Raw genomic sequence first — 7500 nt, forward strand, 5'->3', positions numbered from 1 at the left:
TTAGCTACAAACGATATAAAAGATGGCTTCTTCTGCGAAAATATACCATAGAACAATTCAACTTCAATTTCTGTCCACTACAGTTTCTGTCTACGATTGGGTTTCGTTACCACTATAAGGCTTTTTCTCTACCCATGACCTTTTGTTTTCTGGGTTTTTGGTTGTTGTTTTTTTTATAATATTTTCTCCACCGTCATGGTCACTCAGTCCTTGAGCACGACTGATCAGACTGAGCAGAGTGCGACAGATGGGATTCACAGCGTTTTGTCGATTTCTGATACCTGGTCGTTGCCACGACAGACCCAGAGGAGTCATTAGTAGCCATTGATGCAGGACTGCTGAGTGAAGTAATCGGCGTGTGGGCTTACTGGGAGATCTTGGAGTGGGTGGACTGGGGGTGCCTCCAAGTGAATCCACATGCATCAACTTTCACGCGGGGAAAATGGCAAGGCTGTTCAGCTGTGTTTTTTTATTTTCTCCTGTGGAACATATTTCTGGTTCATTATATACGCTTTGGGTGGTGCCTGTCCATTAATATGAAGGACGTGCTGGGAAAAAGGGGCGGGGGGGGGGGGGGGAGATGAAATGTGAAGCTTTTGGCTTTTAATATATTTGGCTTTCGCTGCTCCCCCCAAATTATTTTTTTCTTCTTTGTCTGTTCACGGCATGCAGCATACAACATGATAATACTCATCTGAAATTAAATGAAAATTCGAAAGAAAGCAAACGAAAAGTAAGAAAAATGACAAATGTGATACCTACCCGGAGACAGGAAACAAGTAAATGCTGAGCTGACTTTGATAAAAAAAAAAAAAATGCTCAAAGATAAATGCTCTCTCTCTCTCTCTCTCTGTATGTGTGTGTGTGTGTGTGTGTGTGTGTGTGTGTGTGTGTGTGTGTGTGTGTGTGTGTGTGTGTGTGTGTGTGTGTGACTGACTGTCTGTCTCTGTTTCTCTCTGTCTCTCTTTAATAGTGAAGACGTGCATGCATACGTTTGCAGTGAATAATTATGTTAGTGGGAAGAGAGAAACAAATAGCATCAGTTCCCACTCATGGTCGTTATGAACATGAACAGAATAATGGGGGAAAAAAGGGGTGGGGGGGGGGGATGTCTGTTTCAGACAAAATTATGTAGGATCTGTAATATGAAAAGAGGATCCAGGACATTTCTTAAGAAGCCTACAAAAACTTCCAACTGTTTTCTCTAAATCCTTACAAGACCTCCCTACCCCCCCCCCACTCCACCCCCCACCCCACCCCCACCCCACCCCCCCCAAAAAAAAACACACAAAAAAACAAACAAAACAAAAACAAAAACAAACAAACCCGAAACACTCAACACAAGTCTCCGACCCGCCCACACAGTCGTTATTGAGACTGGCGCTCACACATTCATGGCCTCATGCTTGTTGCACCAGGCCCAAGCTATTAGCAGTGGCACGTGGAGCGCGAGAGGTCATGTGGCAAGTCTCATCATTTTCATCTCTGGCAGGATGTTCTGCCCTCGTGTCAGTTGTACGTGTGGGCAAACATGTGTCTGGCCGCGGCCGTGGCAGTGTTTGGGGGTATTACTCATTACTCGGTGTTGCTGTCGTCGTCGGCCATACACGGTACCAGTAAAGAAGACTGGACCTAACGTGGAACACATGGACGCGCGCGAATATGCACGTCAGCTTGAATGCACACGTGTACTCACTCTCAAACACACACACACACACACACACACACACACACACACACACACACACACACACACACACACACACACACACACACACACACACTCATCCCACCACCTCTTCTCAAGTACCCCATGCCTCATCTCCCATTTGCACATACACCCTCCCCCCCCGCCCCCGTCCCCCCGCCCTCCCCAACCTCCCCTTTTTTTCTTTTTGTTTTCTCTCGTCTAATATCACTAAACAGAGAAAAGACGTTAAACTAAACACACACACACACACACACACACACACACACACACACACACACACACACAGATGCACGCACGCCTGCACATTCGCACACACACACACACACACATACGCACTGATACATGCAAACAAGTGTATTTGTGCGCTTCCTCACACATATACACACAAGCATAGGCATGAATGCACGCACTCACACAAACGCACAGGAGAGAGAAATGAAATGAAATGATATTTATTCAGACCATCAGCCCATTCCGACGGGACCTGAACAAGTAAGTTACGAACGTAATCATATACAAAGAAAACATCTCATCAAGCAATATATATAACGAACTAACAGCAACTGTACGTCTTTTTAAGGCTTTATATAAATATAGCAATACATTCAACATTATCTCTTACAGGACACACACACACACACACACACACACAGAGATGCCTTCACACCAAATGTAGAGAAATGAATCCCTTGCTGTTGAAATCGTCTGTCTGACTTCGTGCCGAGCGGATATGACGAGGGCACTGTGCTGACACCTTCCAGAGCGTGGCGAGGTCACTGCCTGCATTTTACACATCACATGTCGTTAAACGTCCACCAAATGGCGTCTGTTAGAATGCCAACCACCTTTGAACAGACAGGCAGACATCGTCAAAAATAGCTCTCTCGTCAGCTGCCTTGTGGCGTTGGTACTAAGTGCGGACGTGCGAGTACTTTTTTTTTCTTCTTTACTTGTGTACACACAGATGGGTGGACATCAAAGAAAAGAAAGATCATCATTTGCCTGAAGTTTTGACACGGCAGCAATTGCAAAGAGACGGAGTGGTTTTGGATTTTTACCGTGTGACGACGTGCGAGTTCTTTCTTTCTTTACGTTGTGTACAGACAGATGGATGGACATCAAAGGAAAGAAAGATCACCATTTGCCTGAGGTTTGGACATAGCACCAGTTGAAAAGCGACGGAGTGGTTTAGGACTTGGTCAGGAAGATTCCTTCATGTTAAGGAATACTGATTCTCGTTTAGTATTTCGGTAGTACGAAAGAAGAGTGTCCAAAACTACTTCTGCTGCCGTGCTGAAAGAATTACATTGAAATCGTGGGTGAAGGGGAGGCGGCTGAAAGGGGTAAGGGATGTAAAGAAAGCGGATTACTTATAAAGAAGCCCAGATTAGCTCCCTGGGAAGTATTGTCGGTCGTTCTTGATTGTTCAAGATTAGTTCCCTTTGAGTAATTGTGTCTTGTTCCGGACTGATTCTGAGGGGGTGCAAAGAGAACGATGGTAGGAATGCTTGAGACTCCAGGAAGAAAAATGAACTCCAGTGAACTATTCATGTGTGTGGTCAAGATAAATCATTTTAGACATATGAATAGATACAGAGTCTGCAATGACAAAAAAAAGAAGGGGGAAGTGAGGTTCTCTCTATCTGAAGACAGAGGTCAAAACAGGATCGAACATTTTGCGATCCATCCCCACGGCTACTGTTTTGGACCAGACCAGACCTGAGGTATTCCTCGCACCTCTTCGTGTGCGTCAGGCGGGTTGTTCTGGGTTGTTCTGGAACGTGACACCCACGGCATCGGAGGGGAATCTACACTGGGCTGTCTTCTTTTCGCACAACATGTGTGGCAAATCTTGTCAGGTAACAGGTAAATATTTCCCCGCATGCCACATACCTGGAGAGGAGGAGGAGGAGGAGAAGAAGAAGAAGAAGAAGAAGAAAAAGACAGAAAGAAAGAAGACAGAGACGGTGCCAAAATCCACAGTCGCTGTCTGTAAATCATTGGCTTTTTTTCTGTCCCATTAGATGGGGTGGTGGTTGTCAGATGGTCGCCTGTCTGTCATCTCAGATGACTGACGGATTCCTGTACACTGCTGTAATCAAAACAAGTTAATCATGACGAAAATGATCAACTGAATAAGTCCGATGTGTCAGTATTTCTCGTGTCATTCGTACATCAACGTATCCATCCATTCCACAGTCCCACGGGGGATGGCAGACAATGACCCAAAGCATTATTCTTCTGAAGAAGGCTATCATTTGTATCGGTCATGCTGAATTTTGGGGTGTTGTGTACCAACAGAACATCCTTTGGTGTTCACCCTTTGCACATGTTCTGCTTCCTTCCTGGGGATCCAATGTGGGATGCATCAACACCCGAAGCCCCGCAGTGTGAATCCTGATTACTACCCTCTCGTCTTCGCTCTCTTCCAATATTATTTCCACCTGTTTGTCTGTCTGTCTCTGTCTCTGTCTCTCTCTCTCTCTCTATCGCTTTCTTTTTCCTTTCTCTTTCACGCTTTCTTTCTTTTTTCTCTCTCTCTCTTTCTGTCTGTCTGTCTGTCTCTCTCTCTCTCTCTCTCTCTCTCTCTCTCTCTCTCACCTCACTCTTTCATGTCCTCTCTCCCTCTCTCTCTCTCTCATGTCCCCGCTTTCTCTCTCTCTCTCCCTCTCTCTCTCTCTCATGTCCCCACTCTCTCTCTCTCTCTCTCTCTCTCTCTCTCTCTCTCTCTCTCTCTCTCTCTCTCTCTCTCACCCATTCGTTCACGATCTCTCTCCTTCTCTTCATTGTTCCGTCCTCCCTCCGTCTCTGCTCCATTCTGTCACATTCTCTCGGTCACTGTCTCCCTCCCAGCCTCTCTCTCTCTCTCTCTCCCTCTCTCTCTCTCTCCCTCCCTCTCTCTCATGTCCCCACTCTCTCTCTCTCTCATGTCCCCACTCTCTCTCTCTCTCTCTCTCCCACTCTCTATCTCATGTCCCCACTCTCTCTCTCTCACCTCACTCTCTCATGTCCCCACTCTCTCTCTCTCTCTCTCTCTCTCCCTCTCTCTCTCTCATGTCCCCACTCTCTCTCTCTCTCTCTCTCTCTCTCTCTCTCTCTCTCTCATGTCCCTCTCTATCTCTCTCTCTCTCTCTCTCTCTCTCTCATGTCCCCACTCTCTCTCTCTCTCTCTCTCTCTCTCTCTCTCTCACCCATTCGTTCACGATCTCTCTCCTTCTCTTCATTGTTCCGTCCTCCCTCCGTCTCTGCTCCATTCTGTCACATTCTCTCGGTCACTGTCTCCCTCCCAGCCTCTCTCTCTCTCTCTCTCTCTCTCTCTACCTCCCGGCTCTTCATTACCCCCTCCTCTCCAGCCCCCGCCGCGCCCCCTCCACCCCCTTCCCCCGTCGCTCCCCCTCTCTCTTTCTCCCAAGCGATATTCAATTAAGGTAAAAAAAATAAATAAATAAAATAAATAAATGAATACACAAGAGCAGCAAGACACCGAGCTCTGAGTGCATTGTGTGATCAAGCTGTCATTTCCCCAAACCGCAAAGTGAAAGTTCAAACGGAGAGGTAAGTAAGCTGACCTGCCCAGCCATTTTTTTTTTTTTTTTTTTTTTTTTTTTTTTTTGCACACAGGAGAAGAGGTACATGTTCTGACTCCTCTTCAGTTAGGATTTCTATCTCCTCGGCATTTCCATCTCCGTCCTTACCTCCCCCCCCCCCCCCGCCCACCTTTCCCAGTTTCAGCCCCAGCCAGCCATAGCTGATTTATGATAGTGAGAAGAAAATAATCAACGTAAGTGAATAATGGTGCCCTAATGCTTTTTTCCGAGTTGAGTTCTGTCTGTCTATTTATCTTTCTTGGTTTCTATCTTCTTATCGAAATGGTATTTTGAAAGACATAACGTGACCCTTGTGGTAGAACAAAAAAATGTATATATATATATATATATATATATATATATATATATATATATATATATATATATGTGTGTGTGTGTGTGTGTGTGTGTGTGTGTGTGTGTGTGTGTGTAATGAATAAAAATAAAATAAAAACAGATGACTGATCCCACGGGGACCACAAGACCAAAATATGTCACTCACTGTACCTCGCCAACAGGTCTCTTTGTAGCTTAGACACTGTCTGACACCATCCCCTCAGAACCCCCCCCCCCCCCCCCCCCCCCCCCCAACTCCCCCCCCCCACCCCTCTACCCCCCCTCCACCATCCTTCCACACCCACCCTCGCCATCGTTTCTTTTTGACATTATTTTCTCCACTGTGTCTGCGTCTGATGAGGTACATGGCTATCATGCAATAATTTGTAGCGGATTCGACAGATGGGATCCGCGACAGTGCGTCGATTTCTGGTGCTCTTGGCTGACCCCCCCCCCCCAAGGGTCGTTGGTAGCCATTGACCCAGTACAACTCAGTGGTGGTATCTAAGTGGACGACTGTAAAAAAAAAAACTCCACACAGTGTGTGGAGGAGGGGGGTAGAGGAGGTGCAAGGTAATGTGTGTGGTGTGTGGTGTGTGTGTGTGTGTGTGTGTTGGAGCTCATGTACGTTTATATGTATTTGACTGTGCTTTCATATCTGTGAAACTGCATGTTTGGTGCATATCTGTTATGCAGGTGTGGGTGTATGTGTGAATGTGTGTCTTCATGTTTTACATTTATTTGCTTATTTATCACCATTGTTGTCTTATTTATTTATTTATTATTATTATTTTATTAGTATCAGTATTATTATTACTACTACCTTTTTCTATATTATAATTTTTATTTTTTTATTTATTTATGTAAGCTTATCTATTATTTATTCCCCCCTTTTTTTTCTTCTTTTTTTTTTCTCAAGGCCTGACTAAGCGCGTTGGGTTACGCTGCTGGTCAGGCATCTGCTTGGCAGATGTGGTGTAGCGTATATGGTTTTGTCCGAACGCAGTGACGCCTCCTTGAGCTACTGAAACTGAAACTGAAACTGTAAAACTCGCCCATACAGTAACTCGAAAAACAAACAAAAACAAACAAACAAACAAAACAACACCATTCAAACGTGTCCCATTTCTTGAATGAAACAGATGTTGTTGTTGTTGTTGTTGTTTTAACTGTTTATTGTTAACTTCTTTATGAATAAAAAAAAAATCCAATCATGACTTTATGACAGATACAGTGAATGCACGCGGCTGGAAAGAAAAGGAACAACATCAACAACATAACAATAACAACAACAACAAGGACAGCAGTAGCAACAAGACCTGATCTCCTATGAAGGGAATGAAATGTGAACATCCCCATATATTTATGTTCTGCTATTTATCGGGATAGATAATTGTATCCTTCTCTCGTGGGATTTTTTTCTTTCTTCTTTTTAATCCGTATCTCTTGTCTCTCTATGCGTCTTTGTCTGCCTGTGTGTCTCTGATGCTATTATTCTGTCTTTCATTTCATTTTTGTATTAACTTCTGACCATCTGTCACACGCACTCACAGCGTCTCATATTTTCTCTCTGAACCTTCTCGACTGTCTTCGCACCCTGATCTCTCAGCTTTCTCTTTTGCTCGCTTACCTCTGTGTGTGCGTGTGTGTGTGTGTGTGTGTGTGTGTGTCTGTCTGTCTGTCTGTCTGTCTGTCTCTGTCTCCCTGTCTCTCTCTGTCTCTGTCTCTCTCTCTCAGTTATCTGATTTCTCTGTATCAGTATCAATATCTTATCTATTATTTATTCACCTTTTCTCAATATCTTATCTATTATTTATTCACCTTTTTTTCCCCCTCAAGGCCTGACTAAGCGCGTTGGGTTACGCT

The sequence above is a fragment of the Babylonia areolata genome, chromosome 22, assembly GCF_041734735.1.
Source record: "Babylonia areolata isolate BAREFJ2019XMU chromosome 22, ASM4173473v1, whole genome shotgun sequence".
Classification (NCBI taxonomy): domain Eukaryota; kingdom Metazoa; phylum Mollusca; class Gastropoda; order Neogastropoda; family Buccinidae; genus Babylonia; species Babylonia areolata.